This window comes from Triturus cristatus, chromosome 1_1, assembly GCF_964204655.1.
Source record: "Triturus cristatus chromosome 1_1, aTriCri1.1, whole genome shotgun sequence".
NCBI classification, from domain to species: Eukaryota; Metazoa; Chordata; class Amphibia; order Caudata; family Salamandridae; genus Triturus; species Triturus cristatus.
In genome coordinates this window covers 852,563,806-852,584,532 of record NC_140579.1, presented here as the reverse complement: position 1 = coordinate 852,584,532, position 20,727 = coordinate 852,563,806, and the positions used below count along the sequence as shown (strand labels likewise).

The window sequence follows — 20,727 nt, the reverse complement described above, 5'->3', positions numbered from 1 at the left end:
GGAAGAAGGTTTCTCATAGATCAAATCAAACCAGTCACAATGTTCAGACTCTGACTCTGAACAGATATGTTGTGTAATAACATCAGCTTGAAGGGGAGATACCTTAACAAGAGCTCTCTTGTTCCACCAACCTTTGTTGTCAAGGAGAGCAGAACCCCTACTAACATGAATGACTAATGTAGGAGAAGAGAATTTTGATTGCCCTTTTGGTATCCTTTTGGGATTTTTGATGAGCACCCAATCTCCTCTTTTCAAAGGTTGATCTACAGAATGTTTGCCAGCATCAAAACGTGCTTTCATGGCATTTTGTTTTATTTTAACATACTCTTGAATGGAAGCAGGCTTAAGTGAGACACTATCATCTTTGTGAAGCCAAGCGGGATTGAGATGAGCATGCACTTTCCTTTCCCTAAGCAACGTAAAAGGTGCAATGCCAGTGGTGGAATGTGGCGTGGTGTTATATGCCCAGACCTTATCATGTACAAAGGATAAAGGATCTAATCTAGAAGACATTGCAGTCTGAATGCCCTCCTTAATTATTCGATTGCACCTCTCCACCAAACCATTAGCAGAAGGTGAGTATAAAGCAACCTTAAAATGAGAAATGTCATGAGTCTTGAGAAAAGAACACATCTTTCGTGACACAAAGTGTGTACCATTGTCAGTCACAATGGTTTTAGGGAAACCTTCAACATCAAACACTGTTTGCAAAAATTTCATAGCATTATCAGTTGACGCTGCATTGCAAAAAGAATAGTATAACTATTTAGTATAGTAGTCAATCAAGACAATGAGAAATTTGTTTTCAGTAGGTAAAATATCATAAGGTCCAGAAAAATCTAACCCAACTTTGTCCCATGGGCCTACAGGAAGAGGAACAGGATGCAACGGAGTGGAAAGAGTCTTCCAATGTTTGTCAGAAAGAAGACATTGAGTGCAATTGTCAATCATTCTCTTGACGTGCATCCATGGAAGGCCACCAATAAAATTGTTTAATGCGTTGACACTTCTTGACAACACCAAGATGACCTTGATGGGCTGAACGAATGATTGAATTTCATAAGGATTCAGGTGGAACAAACAACTCATGACGCATAATCATATTGTTAACTAAAGAAAGTTCTTCATAAACATTCGCAAAAGCTTTTAAATCTGGAGAAAGATTTCTGCGCTCAGGCCATTTGTTCACAATAAAGCTCTTAACTTTGGAAAGTGTGACATCATTATACGCCGAATTCCACTCGGACTCAGACATTCCGCAACAGCATCAATTGCAGCAACCACACATTCAACATCATCATCATCAACAGAATTTTCCTTTAAAGACATTCTTGAAAGACAATCCGCTCTGAAATTTTTACCCCCAGAAATATGTTTGATGACAAAGTGAAATTCATGAAGTTTTGACAGGAGTCGAACAAGCCTAGCAGAAGCTCTGTTCGACGTGCTGCTTGAAAGCATGTGCATGAGTGGTTTGTGATCCGTGTAGATTTAAAACTCACGACCCCAAATATATGGTTTAAATTGTCCTCTCTTCTCCGTTTTCGCCCATCTTTAAAGAAAATCTCCTGCCCATTTCTCCCGCCGAAAGGCTTGAATCCCTACAAGAGCTTTCTATAAAAGGACACTCCAGCTAATTTCCCCGCTACAGTCGTGAAAGAAATATTCCTGTCTATGTTGATCATAATTAACTTAATTATGTCCTCTCTACAACTGTTCCTGGTATACGTCTGGCTTTAAAAACTATGTTAAACGCTAAGCAGCCGAACATGAATCTTTGCAACAACTTCAGTAACTGTTTATCCTTGGCTCTCTGACCATTTACCAAGTCCACTACTGTTCTATTGTCTTCGTTAAACAACACTGTTCTGTTATCCAACTTCTGTCCCAAACAGCCAAAGCAATTATCAATGGAAAAAATTCTACGAATGTAATGCTTTTCTTTTCTGAAAGCTCGGATGAAACACGGTGAGAAGGATATCCTTGAAGGTAGCTCTGGGTGGTGGGTGCGGAAAGAAATCCCGCTCGTCGCCAAGTTATTAAATACCGGACAAGGTAAAAGTAGTTGGAAGCGTGGTTTATTGCATAAATAATGCACCCAAGACCGGAGCCATCCAACCGTGAAGAAACCAACGTCCAGAGTGATGTTAAGAAGGAATCTCCACGAGTGGAAGGCAACGCTCTGGAATGCACACAATGAAATGACATGAGTCGCGTGATGCCACACGACTCTAATACACATACCATTGAACAGAGTAATACATCTCTATAACAGCGGCGTTCAAAAGGCACAAATGAATATCCCTTTTTAATCATCAGGGGCGCGGGGGACAAGGCCCCAAGTACCGAACGTGGAAATTCAAACAGTTTAATTACGGAGGTGGGAGGCGCCATTTTGTAAATTAATAATATGTCCATAAACTCCCACTCCAACAGACTACGCTTTTTTTCTTCCTCCCACTCACTATACCCTCATCCACGTATCCATCAGTCGTCTAAAAGGGAGAAAATATATTGTGGTTATTAACTAGGAAGCAATCGGCTCTCCGCAACTGAAAAAAAACTGTTTTGTTATGAACAAAATACTTAATGAATCCAAACTACGTGCCTCGAATATCACGTTAAAATTGTCCAGAAAAACTGTGAAACAGACTAAGGCGTGTCCGACTGAAATGGAGTACGCATGGGCGCGTCACCAAAACGTGGGGAGGAGGATGCGTGCGAGTTCCCCGATTCCCCTCCTGAAATCAAGAGTGCGCAAGAACTCCCGCATGCTTCATCAACGCAGGGGAAGATTGCGGTTCTTGTGGCGGTAGACAGACAGCTAACTGAATCAGGGAAGCAAAAGCGTTCAGAGTCGCCTCAGAGGAGTCAGGGTGCTCGCAACGACTCACAGATACACTTACTCCAGCACACAAAGCTAGAGTCCAGGGGTCGGCCTGCACCGGCGTGAAGCCTCGGGAGCCGTGGAAACGTCCACAGCAGCGAGGTGTGGTAGTGGGAGGCCACGAATAGTTCACAGAACGAGTGTAGCAGTCGGTGTCTGGTTGACACACAAAGTCTCGAGCTAGCGGAAGCCAGTGAACCTGTGCTGGCAAAACCACCTATGGGAAGGCTTTCTAGGAGCCAGCGGCGGACGAAAACAGAGAGTTGCAAGTGCCCCGCCCACGCGAGTACATAGTAGGAAACAGCCGGCCATGGCCAAGTACGCACGAGATAGATCGCCGAGCGCACTTGAGAAACCAGAAAACCCGCCACGCCTAAGAGAAAGAACAGCTAACTGCGGGCAAGAGGAAAGCAGGGGGAGTGGAGGGGAAAAACACACACAAGATGCGTAAAGAGACAAACTCGCACGAGGGTTGACAGCAGAAAGGCGTATAGACTGACACAAGTTACGGGACAGACACGCAGAATAAACTATGCCATCCTCAAGTTTCAAGTTTGATGAAGTCGTGCAGAAATGTGAAGGCTGAAATGTTAACATGCTGAGGCGGAAGATGTAACCTGGAACGAAACACTAGGTAAAAGAGCATAAAAAAGAGAAATGTTAGGAATTTACTTACGCCCTTAGCAAAAACAAACATACAGAGCTAGTCCCGCCTTTCGTAACCAAGTTTCAACGTGAGGTGCACGAAGTTGCAGACACATGTGTACCTCACCCAGGTCAGGAACGTCGTGGTTAACCGGGTCTGTACACACACACACACACACCTTCCGTGGTTGAGGCACAGCTGCATAGGTGAATTCAGGTTTAGAATTTTTTCGGTTGATGTGTTAAATCATGATAAAAATAAGCTTTATTTCGGAGTCATTTTGAAATTCTCTAAAAAGAATCAAACTTTGAGTCACTTGTAGAAAATGTAACGCCGATAAACTGGCACTCATAACTCGGCCTGTCTTTATCGCCCCATACTCGCATATTATAAGTTGTTGCACCTCACGCCAGGCATTTCATCAAATAAACACTCTCCCAAGTACGGAGACTGGGCTTCAGCAATCGGCTTCATTCTTGTGGCCATTGTAGTGTCCGGCGGGCGCGAGGCGTTCTAGCCTTCCGCGCCGCCGGGACGCGCTAGCGCTGACGCGTGACGTCAGACGCTAGCGAGGTTAAAAATAAAGGGGCATGGCCTCGACGAGTCAGTCGGGAGCCGCGTGCATACACACCACATGTCGGCTCCGGTGTCTTCTTAAGCGCTTATGCGCTGCTATGCAAATTAGGCCTCTAAAGGCATTACACTGGCGACGAGGGTCTTTTGAGCCCTGATGTGCTGTTTGGGCCCCACAATTCCCCTTCTGGCCTCCCAGTTGTCCTGAGCCTGTGTGTGCAGGCCCCCCTCCTGGTGTCCTGTTGGAGCCTGCTATGAGGCCTGGTGTGGATCACTGCAAGTGCCCTGGAGGCCCACCGAGCCGTCGGCGATGCTGCTGTGTGCGCCCTGGTGCCCCAATCCTTGGCTGGTGAGGGGTAAGTCTCGCCCAGGTGGTGCCACACCTGCCCCACGAGGTGCCTGATGACGACCGCGCCCTCCTACGGTTCGGGCCCAGGACGGGTGTGCTCGCCCCCACCCAGAAGCACCGAAGGGGTCCCGCGGATGACGTCTGGAGGTAGGCGCGCCTACCAGTGGGTATAGCCGCGCAAGGGAAGTCTACGTGCCGCGGCTGGAGAGGGTGCACGCCTGGTGGCGTCGACGCAGAGGAGCGGAAGCCGGTTCCACCCCGTGCTGCGCACGTGCCAAGATGGCGTCCATTCCCGCCATTGAGCCATTTGCAGTTGACGGCGCCCCGTCATCCCTGGCCCCGCGCTGGAGGGATTGGACAGACCGTCTACAGATCTACTTCGAAGGGGCTGGCATCGCGAGGAAACGGCGCAGAGCGTTGCTGCTCCACCTGGGAGGAAAAGACATCCACCGCATCTACAAGACTCTCGTGGAAGCCACGCCGAAGACATACCACACACTGCTGAACGCGCTCAACGCCCACTTCGAGCCCATGGCGAACAGAGACTATGAACGGTTCATCTTCCGTCAGGCCAAACAAGAGGCGGATGAGTCCCTGGATGCGTTCCATGGCAGGCTGAAGGAGTTAGCCAGCACGTGTGGGTTCCGCGACGAACAGGAGGAGATCCGAGGGCAAATCATACAGGGTTGTTACTCGTCTAAGCTCCGTGTCACGGTCCTCCAGGAAGAAGGAAAGCCCCTGGCGGACATCCTCACCCTCGGACGGTCGAAGGAGCTATCGCAAGCGAGAGCCTCGCATATGGAGGCGGCCCTACATCGCCCTATCAAGACGGAGCAAGTGCAGGTGGCGGAAGCGGTGAACGTAGTGCGGCCAAAAGGAAGGCAAGCCGGAGGGAGACGGCAGCCGGAGGCAAAGAGGAAAGACTGTGGGTACTGTGGCGGCCAACCCCACCGCATGCAAGACTGCCCGGCCAGAGGGAAAAAGTGCGGCGCCTGCGGGTGGATGAACCACTTTGCGGCGGTGTGCCGGTTCACCAGAGCCAAGAAAGAGGCGGCCCATGCGGTACGAGAAGAAGCAGACAGTGAGGACATGGACGATGACACCGAAGAATTCCCAGTCCATTACGTGTTCGCAATCCACCAACCACAGAAGAAGAAGCGCAGACTTCCGAAATGTCACATCCTAGTACAAAGTCAAGAGGTAAAGGCGACAATTGACACTGGGGCCTCCATCGAGCTGATGGCCGCCAATGTCTACCACCAACTGTGGGTCAAACCCCCTGCTGAGAGAGGAGAAGATTCGGGTGTTCGCATACGGCCAGAAGACGCCCATTCCCCTCATTGGGTGCTTCAAAACAGAGCTACAACATGGTGAGAGGAGCGTCAACACCACCGTCTATGTCACGGAAGAGGGCAGCGGGATGCTGCTGAGCGGGCAGTCGGCCGAAGAATTGAGACTGATCTCATTCGCCATGGCAGTCCTGGAGGAAGAACTGGATACAATCATGGAAGAATTTGGAGAGGTCTTTAACGGCATCGGGTGCCTGAAAGGAAAGGAAGTATCCTTAAACATCGACCCATCGGTCCAACCAGTAGCGTTGAGACACCGGAGGATCGCCTTCCACCTGCGGCAGAAGGTCGAGAAGGAGCTGGAGGCCTTGGAGAAACAAGGCATCATCGAGAAGGTCAGTGGGCCAACCCCATGGGTATCCCCGATCGTCATCGCCAGGAAGCCGAAGCAGCCAGGGCAAGTCCGCATCTGTGTGGACATGCGCCTCCCTAACGCCGCGGTCAAAAGAGAGTGACACCTGACGCCCACCATTGAAGACATCTTGGGGGAGCTGAACGGGGCCAGGTGGTTTTCGAAGATGGACCTACGGTCAGGCTACCACCAGTTACCACTTCATCCGGACTCGAGGTACATCACCACGTTTTCCACCCATGTGGGCCTCAGACGGTATCGGCGCCTGAACTTCGGCATCTCGAGTGCCGCCGAGGTATTCCAAAATACCATCAGAGAAGTGCTCAGTGGACTCCCCGGCGTGCTCAATGTGAGCGACGACCTGCTCATATACGCGTCAACCATAGAGGAACACCACCAGCGGTTGAGAGGAGTCCTCAAGAGGATCCAGGAGTCAGGTTTGACCCTGCACCGGGAGAAGTATCACTTCCTACAGAAAACGATCAGCTTCTTTGGGTACACCTTCTCGGACCAAGGGGTGGCCCTGGACCCGGACAAGGTAAAGGATGTCCAAGATGCCCCAGCTCCGACGAACATCTCGGAGGCCCGGAGTTTCCTGGGCATGGTCAACTTCTGCGGCCGCTTCATCCCGGACCTCTCCAACCTCACCAAACCCCTCAGAGAGTTGACCAAATCGTCCACCACGTGGCAGTGGGGCCAGGAACAGGAACAGGCGTTTCAAGCAACGAAGGCGGCCCTGTCCGCGGACACTACCCTCTCATACTTCGACCCAGCAAAGCCCACCAAAGTGGCGGTCGACGCGAGCCCGTTTGGGCTGGGAGCAGTCCTGACACAGCTCCAGGACAACGAGGAGTGGGCACCCATTGCTTACGCCAGCCGGTCCCTGACCGAAACAGAGCAGCGGTACTCGCAAATCGAGCGAGAAGCCATAGCCATCCACTGGGCATGCCGGCATTTTCACGTGTACGTGTATGGACACCACTTCACGGTAACAACCGATCACAAGCCACTCATTCCTCTGTTCCAAGGGTCGTCCTCAAAGCCGCCTCCCCGGATTGAAAAGTGGATACTCCAACTACAAGGGTACGACTACCGAGTGGAGTACAAACCCGGGGCCACGAACCCGGCGGACTACCTATCACAGCACCCGCGGAAGGCCACAACAGAAGAGAAGGAGGAGGCCGAGGACACAGAGGAGTACGTTCGGTATGTGACAGAGCGGTCACGACCCCTCTCGATGAGCCTAGCCGCGATCATAGAAGCCTCAGAAGGTGATGAATGCGTGAGAGCAGCGGCGGAAGCTGTCAGGTCAGGAGATTGGAGGGCAATCCAAGCCTCGCTCAACAGAAAGACGCCCCAAGCCAAGCTGACACTGGAGTCATTCCTGAAAGTGCAGAGTGAGCTGTCCGTCGACGCCCAAGGATGTCTTCTGCGAGGCCCGAGACTAGTCATGCCAGCCAGCCTCGCTCAACAGGCGGTGGACCTCGCCCACAGGGGACATCAAGGAATGGTCAAGACAAAGGGCAGACTCCGAGCCAAAGTCTGGTTCCCAGGCATGGATGCGATGGTGGAGCAGACGGTAAGAACCTGCATGTGGTGCCAAGCCGCAGGACAGCCGGAACGCCCCCACCCCGTGGCGACCGAAGATAACCCCCTGAGACCGTGGGAGTGTGTGAGTGCCGACTTCGGACACCTCCCCGATGGACGGTATGCGCTGGTCATCATAGACGATTTCACCAAGTACCCGGAGGTTGAGATTGTGGGGAGCCAGACAGCCACGGAAGTCATAGCGAAATTCGAGAAAACCATCGCCACTCATGGCATCTTCGGGGTGGTCAAGACTGACAATGGACCGCCGTTCCACGGGCAGGAGTTTGCCGAGTATCTTAAGAGCTGGGGGATCCACCACCGCAAAGTAACACCAAGGTGGCCCCAAGCCAATGGAGAGGTGGAGAGATTTATGAGGACACTCAACAAAACCATTCGCATCGCCATGGCCGATGGATCTCCACTGGAGAGAGCAATATACAGTTTCCTGCGGGAATACCGGATGACCCCCCACGTCACAACCGAGGCAGCACCAGGAACAGCCACCATGGGGCGGATTGTAAGTGACACAATCCCACACCACCCCACTTGGGTTCCGGCACAAGCCTCAAATGAGAAGACCCTAGCCAATCGGATGCGCTCGAATGACCACGCCAGCCAGCGAAGGGGTGCTAAAGAGTCCACGATACAACAACAGGACCGAGTGTATGTGAAGGACCGCTACCCAGGCAGCAAGTTCAGACTCCCATTTGAACCGCAACCATGGGTCGTCACCCGCCTGACAGGCACGATGGTGACCGCCCAAAGAGGAGCCGAAACGGTCACGCGAGATGTGTCGTTCTTCAAAAAGGTCCACCCCGGAACACCTTCCCGTCCCGGGGCCGAGCCAGAGGAGCCGGACCCCGACCAGCCGAGCGGAGATCAGGAGGCGGAGGACGGGCGGAGTGAGGATGGCGGTTCCCCGTCCATCCCAGCCACCCCGGGGGCTAGTCTACCTGGCGGGTCCCCAGCCAGGGCAGAGCCGAACACCCCAAGGCGCAGAGCCCCTGAGGTGGCCCTTTCCAGAGGCGGTCCGTCCCGCTACAACCTGCGGAAGAACCCGGCACCGTCATCCCAGCTGGCGGACTATATGGTGTAACCTGTAAGGACTGGCAGACTGGTAACAGACTCATCGTTGAATTTTTGGTCCTACGTTTTGTTTAATGTTTATAAAGGTTGGAAGGAATGTAGTGTCCGGCGTGCGCGAGGCGTTCTAGCCTTCCGCGCCGCCGGGACGCGCTAGCGCTGACGCGTGATGTCAGACGCTAGCGAGGTTAAAAATAAAGGGGCGTGGCCTCGACGAGTCAGTCGGGAGCCGCGTGCATACACACCACATGTCGGCTCCGGTGTCTTCTTAAGCGCTGCTATGCAAATTAGGCCTCTAAAGGCATTACAGCCATGCCCTCAGTGTTCACCTAGACGTGTGTAAGAACAGTAGACCGCTGCATTCATTTTCTTGTGTAGAGTCCTGACATGCACTCAGCTGTTTCTATCTTATAAAAAATCCTGCGGAATTAACTCTTGTGGCAGGCCTTATAGGAAGCTTATAAACATAGGGGTGTTTCAGTTTGATTTGTCAAAAGACCGTTCCATTGAAAAGTGGACTGCTGTTATGCTTAGGTCCTATATTTCCTGTAAAGGACAGCTGGCTAGCCTCTCTACCATATTAACCCCCTTTGTGCCTGGTTTAACGTTTCACCTTTCTGCTGCTTTGAGTCAATTTTGCGGGAATCCCAGAATGAAGGGGAAGAGAGGAGGATATGTGCTTTCTCTTCATTTCCTTTTTAGGTCTGGCTGGACAGTGCAGCTGTCGCAGAATGTAATGTGATCAACCAAAAAAAAAAAAAGAGCTTTTATGAGTACTACAGAGAGAGGCTGTGGTTATCCAGGAGTACATGTTTTGATTGGGCAGAAGTTGTGCGTGCCCACAGAAAAAAAATCCCCTACACGCAGCTGTGATTATTTTATTTTTCAAGTTGCCTGAACCAGCAGCATTATGGCTACATGAGCTTTCGTGGGCACACACACAACATTATAATGCTGTTGAAGTGTCTCAGATAACTAGATAAATTACATTGTTTGGCTTTCTCCAGCACAGTGCCTAATTTGAGCAGGTGGTTTCGGTGCTGGGCACCGGTAGTTAATTTAATTTTCAACATCAGCACCTATAACAGCTGCCACAGATAGGACAGTCATAAGGAATGTATTGCAGGCCCAGCACCTTCCCCTTCTGTCATTAACTTTAGACTTCTGTGTGCAGTTTTGTGTTTGAGAACAGCAGTGCTTGACTCTTTGCTGGTGGCCCCCACCAGCACTTATTTTTGGGGACCAGCACTTATTTTTCATCAGACATTTTCTGAGAGCAAGAGAAGAAAAAACAAACAAAAGTGAAAGACAGAAAACTGTCACAAAGAGAGAAAGCAGGAACATGCACGGATAAGATTTAGGCAAGAAGTGTCTGGCAGTGGGTTAAAAAGGCATGAGGTGAATTCCCAACTATCCAGCCTTGGTATTTGGCACGCTGATGTTTTAATAGCACCGGACGAGGGCTTCTGAACAGAGCTTTGAGCACCAGTACTCATTCTTTTAGAAATTAAGCACTGGGTATGGGGTGCCCAGGGCTACAATAGTCTACATAGATCATTGGGTGTGGCTTTTGCAGTGCATGACCTTACGTGATCAACACAAATGAGCTTTCGGAGTGCTACCAAGCAAAGGTCATAGGCTCCATACACATGTTGGTTTCCCTGAATACAAGATCTGATTGGGATGAATTTGTGTGCCTTAAGTAAAAAGACTTTGTATTGCGCTTTTTGGCTTGTGGTAAAGCCTATACACGATGTAGTAGGACTTATTTGATTATGGTGACTAGCCAATGACTATAGGCCTGGTCCGTTTATGATAAAATGTTATGATAAAGGCACTAAGCCGGACATATTTATTGAAAAAAATCATATGTAAAAGTCAAAAAGCATTTAAGAGAGGATTGTTATTACTCTGTTTTAAAGATGATATATGGGTATTTTGCTACATAGAATCTCACGGATGACTGTAGGAGGCAATGGCTGGTGACAAACCTTGGATATAGGATTGCTCTGTGAGAATCCTCATGATGTCCTCTTAGGCGAGATAGTACTTTGCTTAGCAAACTATAATTTTGTATACCTTTTTCAAATTTTATGACTGTGTCTGATGGTAGTCACGAGGAAAAACTTGCACTCAAAACTTTAGGCCTGAACTGGTCATGTTGAAAACCTATAGGCCTGATTGGTGGATTGGGATGGGCGTGGTCTGCTTATTATAAAAACATGACAAAGGCAGTTGGTGTAGCTTATTAACTGTGAAAAACATTTGTTGAATCCAGTAAGCCTATAACAGTTTTTTTTTTGTCAGGCTATAGCCCGGAATTTTGTTACATGTAATCTCACAGATTCCCAGTAGGCAATGGTTTGGGCCTTGGCCACCCATTCTGACAAATCCTAGGGGTTTTCATTGTGATGATATTTATTAGGCCCAGTTAATATGGGTTGTATATTGTCTTGCAAGCTGTATTTTTCTACATATTTATAATTTTTATAACTGGATGCATAATGGTTGCCAGTTTATGTGCACTGGAATAGGCCATTGTTGGGCAAGGTGTAAGCCAATGGTAAGAGAACATGCCTTATCAATCCATGTGGAAAAGTCATGCCAGATTACATAGGTTTGATCTGTTTATTATGACATTTTATAACCAAGCCAGTAAACCAGACCTAATTAATGTAAAATGCATGTATTAAAGTCAAGAGGCTTTTAAGAATGGATCATTACACTGTGCAAAACCTGTAGGCAGGTATTTTGTTGCATGGCATTTTACAGATTACCGTAATAGGCAAGTGTTTTGGTGATGGATTACTATACTACATATCTTCTTTGTGAGACTTAGGAGAGATAGCATTTTGCTTTGCCAACTGTAATTTACATTTGTAGTTTTATGATTGTATGTCAGATGGTTGCCTTGTGAAAAGCTTGTCCTCTGTACAGTAGGCTTAAGTTGGTTATGGTGATGACAGTGATAAAGGCCTTATTTCTTTTTATTATGAAAAGTAATGATAAAAGCACTAGGCCTGGTATATTTGGTATGAAATGTATCAAAAATAGGGGGGACCGGGTGCTGTATTTAAACAGGTCCTGCACACAAGCTCCGAATTGAACTGTGTATCAAGGGGGTGTGCAGTTCCTAGCGAGAGGGGCGGGGAAAGGGAGGTCTTCGTGATGCCCTCACACACCCCGAAAGATGTCATGCTTCATCACTGGGCCTTGCTCCTCGTCGGGCCGGCGCTGCATTGTCCGACGGGCTCCCGTAAACGGGGCTCTTTGTCAGATCTTTTGAAGAAGCCGTAAGGTGCATGCGGGTGTGAAGGCCGAGTAGTAGTTATTTCTCAGTATTTTGTTACATAAAATGCCACCGATTCATTTTGTAGGGAAGGATTTTGATGTTGGTTACTACCTTTGACAAACCCTGGGGAGACAATTTGCACCGTAATCACTATTTCTAGAATCTCTTCTAGCTGTCTGCCAGGGCCTTGTGATAAAAAATGATTAATACATTTATTTATATAAATATGTAACTATATAGATACATGGAGGGTTTTCTATGCATCTCTGTTCTGCCATTGGTCTGTCGGAGTGTCATTTATAGTCTACTTCCATCCATGACAGCGTACTGCAAGGAGCAGTGGTTCAGTCCACATTAGTCATTGGCTTTATTGCCCTGTGAATGACAGCATTTTCTGATAACATGCGTACAGCCACCTGAAAATGAGCATGCTTCCATGCTGGTCTGGTTGGCCAGTCCTTTAGTTTTGAATGTTCTCCTTTTCTAGATCCTCTTTTGTGTATTTGCTTCTCCTCTTTTTATAGGAATGTTTTTTTAAGCGGAAATTACAACTCTCCAGGCAGTGCTAACGGGTTGCATGCTTGCAGCTTACTTCATCTGTCAGGGACCGCATCCCATATGGCCACTTTCTCTAAACCAGGATACCATTATGGTATGCTATTGCCCACAATGTAGCATTGTTTTACCTTTTCAAGACGGCTAACAAGTTGGTTCTAAATGTGGCGGCCATGCTGGAACTTTAAAATAAGAATGGGCTATTTACAGTACCTCTGCAAGATGGGCATATGCTACTAGGCTTATTTTCATTATTACAACCACATGCCTGCTGTGTGTAGACAGCAACATGTTTTCTTTTTTCTACTTGCGTTCTTTTAACCCTTTCGCTGCTAGCCCTCACCCCTCCTTTGTGCGAAGCCTGTTTTTTGGCTATTTGGGGTAGTTCGCACTTAGCCCCCATAACTTTTTGTCCACATAAGGTATCCACGCCCAAGTTGAATCATTTTCTTCCAAATTCTGGGGATTCCAAAGGTACCCATGGTTTGTGGATTCTAGCTGAGGGGGACCGAGAAATTAGCCAAAATACAGCTATATTATGTTTTTTGGGGGGGAAAGTGCTGCAGAAAGAAGGTTTTATTTTCCATGCAAATGGTATCAAAGGGCTTGTGGTGCTACAATCGCCATCTTCCCAGCTTTCAGGAACAGGCAGACTTGTCAGAAAACCTCAATTTTCCACGGAGATTTGGCACTTTAGTGGAACATACCCTATTTTTACTATTATTTGTGCTTACAACCTTCTTCCAATTTGTGGTATAAATGGGTGTAAAACCAATAATGGAGCCCAGAAAGCTATACCTTTCTGAAAAGTAGACAAAATTATTCTTAATTCAGCAAGAGGTCATTTATGTTGATCCTTTAAGGTTTTCCTATAGAAAGTAACAGTTGAAATAAAAGAAAATATTGAAATTAAGTTGAAAAAAAACCAGTCATTTGTGCCTATGTTTTTACCTGCAACTTCTTCGAAGTATAGCAGGTTTTTTAAAGCAATAAATCGTTACGTCTGCTGGACCGGATATATAGTTCTTGTAAGTTCACAAAGAACCTGAGGTGCCAACTGAGCTGCGCCTTGCAATGGTTTTTCATTGTGTACCGGATATACCACAATTCATTTAGAGAAATATAAAGAGTGAAAATATGTATCAAGGAAGACTATCTATTTCTGAAATTGAAACATATGGAGTTTAGAAGCAGTGGTTATTTGCACATCTCCGAAATCGTGGGTACCCATACCAGCATGTGAATTAGAGGCCTTTTTTCAAAATGAATTCTTTTTTACACACTGTATTACATTTGGAATGCAGAATAGCATAGAAAGTGAATTGGTAATAACACTTGTTCTACAATTATGTATTACCCTAAGTCTCCCGATAAAAATGGGACCTCACTTGTGAGGGTAGGCCTTGTGCCCGCGACAGGAAATGGCCCAAAACATACTGAGGAGACTTCAAAATTATCAATCACAAAAAGACTTGGTTTTGCGAGGGAGTCACCTGCATTTTTGGTCCCAGGCACTGCAGGCATCTAGGGAAACCTACCAAAGCCAGACAGTTCTAAAAACTAGACTCTGAGGGATGTCCAGGGAGGTGTGGCTTGCGTGAATCGTCATTTCACTGAAAACCCAGAATAGCCCCGGGAGCTGGTGAAGCTATTCCCCTGCTCCCGAGGTTGTTGGAGTAAAGGAAATCCGAATACAAGAATGTGTGTCAGTGGATGCATGAGTGTTCAGATGAGTGACAGTCCATGTATCATGACTAATTGAGTTCCTTAACCCTTCAGTGACACACAAAGCACTTTCATATACTGGACTTTTTGTCATTGGCAGTGCTTATTTACATGTAGTCTCTTTCTGCCAAGGCCTCCGTTATTAGGTTCTGAATTTAAGCCTTTTGGAGGGACTGGCAAGCCAGCTACACTTCTTTTTCTGAAGTAGATTCCCATCCTCCTTTTCTCAATATGTCATGTCTCTGACATGAGTAGATTTTTACCTCCTTTACTGTTGCAAAGGCATTCTCGCTCAGTTACCAAGCCTGGGCCATATAGGAGGGTTGAAAACAAGAAACCCCAATCTGAAATGTCAATGCAAGAGGAGTGAGAAAGAAGCAGATGTAATGGGGGTACTACTCAATGACCATTGAGGCAGAGCTTAGCAGTTTCATGAAACTCAATCAACATCTGTAAAAGGTTAAACATGGGTACCGATAGGTATGTGTTCCCAGAAGCAAATACGCTCTGAGCAGAAGACTGCTTCTTTGGATCTTCGTGCATGGAAGGCCTCCAACTAGCCTGGACTCGGTCAATCTAGCTTCCCCCCACTCATCGCCTGGGAGCCTTCTACTTGTACGTTCTTTCAAGGCCCTACCTCTCCCACAGGCACAATGTTTTTTTTGTCTACTGCTTGCTGCTAAGCCCCACCCCATCCCACTTTCCTAATCCCACACCACCACAATCCTTGCAGTGTAGAAAGCAGCACTGGTCTTCTGAGACTGGTCTATTTCAAAATTTTAAGTATGGGCCTATTAACCCAGGATGGACTGACTATCACACCTGACATGAAGCCACTTGCCAGCCATTTTTATTTATGACAAAACTTGCTTGTGAGCTTCCCTACCGTTCCCTGGCACTTTAATACTAGTGGCTCTGACAGTACGAACAGTGGTTGAGAAAGAAGACTAGTGTTGAGTAAAATTAAGTGGTCCTCCTATAGCACGTTCATTGAACGGTGCAGCCTGAACCAGTAGCCCTACAGAGGTACATGTAGGATCCAGTGTCTTGGTGTTCACATGCATAGCACTCAGTGCTCACGGACTGGGCTGGATGAAGGATTCAGCTCTTTGGTGCTCACGTAAAAAAGTGCCCAGACCAGCTCAAACGAAAGTCCAGAGCATTGGTGTTCATATGGGTAGCTCTCAGTGCTCAAAGAGAGCTAATGTGTGTGCTCGAATGCAATGTTTTGCCTTGGGATATCTGGTGGCAGACCAGATGATGTATGCTGTGGCAATCGGTCCTATCTGGGAAAAAAAAAGTGGTTTAGCAGCTTAAGTGCAGACTGTTGAACCAAGTGGCATAGTTTCCAATATGGTCTTAACCACATGACTTGAGCTGTTTAGTTATCTTTATATACCTCAGTTCCTTAACGGCTAAGGAAAGCCAAGGGCAATTAGAAACTGGCTATGTGCCAGTATTAATCAGTATCAGACTTTATCTTTACTGTAGAGATAGTGCACTAGTGAGCGAAGAGCCAATTTAAGTTTGGAATTTGAGAGGGGAGGGTGGGTACGAACACCTCACGTGGGTACGAACACCTCACACTTCTTGGATTGCATCAATAGGGTCCGGCAGCCGAGGCTCATGGGATAGGCGAAGAAGTGCTGGTTTGCAGGTATATCGTTTATGGTGGACTCAAGGTGATATGCACATGCTCGATCACAACGTGACCTGCTGGTAAGTGATAAGGCATGAGCTGTTTGTTAAATAAATATTACCACATCGACCCACACTGTTGACTCAGATATCACTGCTCTACGTTTTTTTGTGGAGAAATGATTGCACCCCTCCTGCTCCCTCTGAATATTTGAACTTAGTACTTACTGGCCCTGCTAAGACCTATTGATTCTTAGTGCATGCCATAGAAGAGGATTTAGTACGTTTTGAGAAATTCCATGTTAACATTTGAGGCAAAGCCAAGATTTTCCATCAAATGTAAGCGAAACTTGCAGCTTTTATTCAACCTTCATACTGGATTCCAACCATTTCTAGACGCTACCACTTTTTTTATAGATGACAAATCTGAAGACTAGGCAGGTTGAGTGACTACCCCCCACGAATCACTTCGGTTTTCCAATGCAATCACCACATGTATATATCAAACCTTCTTTCATACGCATATTAGGAACATTTATACTGAGCAGAAAAAGAAAATATTCCATGTGTGCTTGAGTTAGTTACAGCATAGGTGTTCCAGTCCTACAATACCATCTTTATATCAGTAATAATGGCTTGGAAATCGAAGTTACTATTGTAAGACAAGAGACATTTTAATGCTACGTTAATGATAATTAGTCTGGTTAAATACACACTATTGGCTAAGCAATCTGGACATTCCATCTTCCTGTTGCTTATCGCATGAGGATAGCGTGTTGTTGTACCTAATCACCTTGCTTGTGTAACATGTTTTGTGTATAGATACTTCAACTCGTCTTTTGTTTATGTATAAAAACTTTATTTACTGTTAAGCGCTCTGATACCCGCAAGGGTCTTGTCCGCGCTCTATAAAACTCTCAAATAAATAAATACTCATTAGATACGTCTATAACTATTTACATGTTTGCTACTCCGATTGAAACACGCTTGTTGGCAGTATATTTCATATGCCATTGGATAATGGGATATACAGAACATTGGAGTCAGAGAAAATGAGAGAAGGAAAGACCCAAAAAAGGTACGACGGGGGGGGGGAGGGGGGGTGGGAGGAGAGATAGGTGGCACTATTCCTGAAGTTAAGCCTAGATATATTATTTGTTGAAAGCATTTTTTGAAAAATATAAGTTTAAGCATTCTAATGTATTACTTTTTTTTTTTACAATGTCCTTCCAAAGCAACTTGATTTTCCGGCATACATATAATAAATGACCAAAGAACTGTTCTTTTCCTTACAGTGCCAGCAGCAATCAAACCATTGTTAAACAGCTTACTTGGAGTCTTTGGCAATCTATGTGTGATTTGAAATCTTATGTGAGCCACCAAAGGTAAGATTTTTAACTTGAATGTTGATAAGGAAATGTTTCATTATATTTTATCTACGGATTTGTTAAATTTAGGTAAGTTCAAGTCTAGAGATTAGAAAAGACAGCTTCATTAATGACTGGTGATGAGTGTTTTATATCCAGGTTGAATTTTGACAGGATGATCCCAATTTTAGGAATATCAAAATAGTCTTGTCTTTGGACGGAATTTTAAAAGTAAATGATCTATACAGAAAGGCTTCCCACTCAACCTTTCTGTATATATTGTACACTCCTAAGGTTCCAGCGTTGATCCATATTGCATGGTTCTTCAGATAATCTTCAAAACTGTATAAACAACGCCACATGGTTTTCAATCTTTAGGCTTAGAATTCTATGGGCACCAAGCCCATGGCGTTGAGTAACAATGCTGTCATGAAGTGCCTCTCCTGGTTGCACTGTGCACATAAGCTAAGTCAATTTGAACACGGGCAGTGTATATGACGTACTGTAAATACACCAGACTGGGCAGGATGACGTATGGCTGAACCATCCTATGTTGATAAGCAACCAGTACCTCCAGCCTGCAATTTAGGTGCGCCAAGTGAGTCGCTCTGGTGTGTCACCACTGGCACAGGATTAGTACTAGTAAACCTGAAACCCGAGGTGTCGGGTAAAGAACCTAGCCGAAACAGGAAAGATTTTCACTCAGTTTGAGTTAGAAAATCAGAAAGAAAGAAACATTTTTCTTTGAGTCCCCTCACTCACCAGGGTTTCCCCTTGGTGACATACTTCATCATAGGGGCCATCTAGTTCTCTACGAACAGAGGCGTGCTGCGACTTGCGGTATTTACGTAGAAGCACTTCTGTGAAGGCTATGTGTAGTGCAAAAGTATAGTGTAGTGGACAGAGGTGGGTTAAAAATACCTTGCTAGTGGGCGAAATATTTTATTGTTGCTCCTAGTTTGGTATGTCTAAAAACGGGTTAGGATACAAGGAAAACTAGCTATAATGGACTAGTAATCCTTAGTATACGTCAACATGTTTCGAGCATTCCCCGAAGCTCTTCGTCAGGACTACACAGAGACCAGCCCTGTGTACGCCACTCCTATTCGGCCTGAATTTAGGCAGTCTAGAATGGAAAAAAAATTAAAAAACGCTGCAACTAATAAGCATGCGTAAATACATACATATGATCAAGATTCTGTCACGTATCTGTGAGAAAAAGAAAAACAATGTTAGGGGAACAGGAGCCCCCCCACTTAAGTGGGTGGACATACAACAGTTATCATGGCGTCTTATACCCAAAAATGCTCCTCTATGGTGCGTGGTAATTTGCAGTACTGAATGTGTTTCTGTGCCTATTTAGGAATGAAGAAACATGCTGGCTGATCTAGTGCCGCTAGTGAGTACCTGAACACTAGATCAACCAGCATGTTTCTCCCTCAGTCACACCCACTCTGGTCTACACTAAAGTCCACTCTGGCTCAGAACACAGGTAGCTGCTCCCAGGATACCACTCAGTTCACCAACTGCACAAAATAAACGCATTCCCAGAGGATCCAGATACAGGAACATTTGAGCTGCTGCTTACATTTTGGGTGGGGGTTTTTAATAAAATCCTGCCTAGCCATCAGGAGGTTGCGGTTAGAAAAAATGCACCTGTCAAGAACAAGTCTTGTACAGAACTTCATTCTCAAACAGGGCGTGCATGCACAGTGACCAGAGGAGTTTATGGCAGAATCACTATGATTTCCTCTTGAGCGAGTAAGGACACTCGCCAGGGCATCTACAGATGTATGCCAGTGCATGCCCTTGGGAACACATAACACGGCTATGTGCATGTTTATGACGGGAAAGTTCCAGAAATATCCTGATCTCCTCAGAAAAAAAATCCATATAAAATTATTTTTCGGGATTGATGTAGCGCAGATCATCCAAATGTCAAAAATGTGATTTGAATATTTGGCTCCCGCATCCTGTGCTGCAACATATTCTTCACAGAATTTTTTCACCAGTTTGATTAGTGTATATAGGGGTGTGGAAAATTCGAGCGGTTTGCTTTCACTTAATTACACCTGCCGTTTAGCACTATATTTTAGCACAGTGTGTGTCTTGGCACCAATTTTTGGCGCAAGGACGCAAAGTGTGCTTAAAAAAGCATGAAACACACAATTTCCGCAAACACCTTCTGCTCGTGTTCTGTTTGTTCTCATTATTTCCTCAGCCCCATGCTATAATTGTTGCATGAAAAGCAGCATAATTACGCGACGGGCGTAATTTCGGAAATATCGCTTAACAAGTGTAATCCAAAATTACAGAAATTAAGTGAATTATGCAGTGTATTTTAAATTTCGCCTGGGCATATAATGGAACTTGCTTTGGAGGTGGGCAGTTAGCATACATTCCAGGCCACATCGTAGTGATATAGTTTAGTCTGACAGCGCGGGGCTTGATGTTCAGTTTTTTTGCTGCCTTTTGTAGTTTACAGGCCTGCCCTTGTGATAAACAGATGGACCCAGAATAAAATGGACTACGATTCTAGCCTTAATAAAGGCAACAGAGGTTATTGGGCCTGTGTATGGGCGCTGAGAGGTTTATAGTGTGCTGGCTTGGAGATGAAAGTAGCATTGTGCCTGCAATGGAATGAGGGTGCTAGTTTACAGGTTTTAAGCTCTGTAGTGTGTAGGCACTGGGTGGAATATATCAGTATATGGGGAAAAAAGAGGTTTGTAGTGTGCAGACGCCGGGAAGAAGTGGTCCTCATATAGACTGGGAGGAAGGAAGGTATACAGCGTGTGGGCACTGGAAAGAAGGTGGAAGTGTACAGGCGTTAGTGAGTGGGCACTGGGAAGAAGCTGCCAGCCAAAGAGAGCCTCCTATGTGGGATTGACCGTGTGCGCGCAGTAAATTGGCAGTACAAATAATGAAGGCCATGAGATTTGAGATGGCAGTTATTTTGCTCTTACAGAGCGGGGACTTGATCTCTACATTGCTATCATGCTGGTCACTTGTAGCACTCTACCCTGCTAATTTGCAGCATATTTCTAAAATCCAAACGTTTGGTTGCCTCATCCTAGTTTCTTCCCTCTCTCGCTGTAGTGTGGGAGGGCCACCAAGTGGTGTGACCAAGGGAAAGGCTGAAAAAGTCCATACTATGATGGATGCTTGTAGACTGCCCCTCCTTCTCTAGAACGAATCCTTGATCCTGCAAGAGACAAAGCAGTGGAAGGTGGAATTGTGAATGACAGTAGGTGCCTTAGGGAGTTGCGTGAGAGTCTCAGGCCACCTGACACCAGAGGGAAGATGAGAAATCGAGAGGCCGAC

At 46.4% G+C, this 20,727-nt stretch overlaps 1 protein-coding gene and 1 long non-coding RNA gene across 6 annotated transcripts in view; one reads left to right on the top strand and one right to left on the bottom strand.

Annotated features, from left to right (window-relative positions):
• Nucleotides 1–20,727, bottom strand: part of FOXP4 (forkhead box P4) — a 973,797-nt gene that overhangs the window by 875,120 nt on the left and 77,950 nt on the right. The gene's annotated exons all lie outside the window — the stretch shown is intronic.
• The window catches only part of LOC146871192 (uncharacterized), a 77,857-nt gene continuing 60,009 nt past the window's right edge, over nucleotides 2,880–20,727 (top strand). The window contains exons 1-2 of the long non-coding RNA XR_014959514.1: nucleotides 2,880–3,521; nucleotides 17,335–17,424. This is a non-coding gene — a long non-coding RNA (uncharacterized LOC146871192). The remainder of the gene's footprint in view (nucleotides 3,522–17,334; nucleotides 17,425–20,727) is intronic.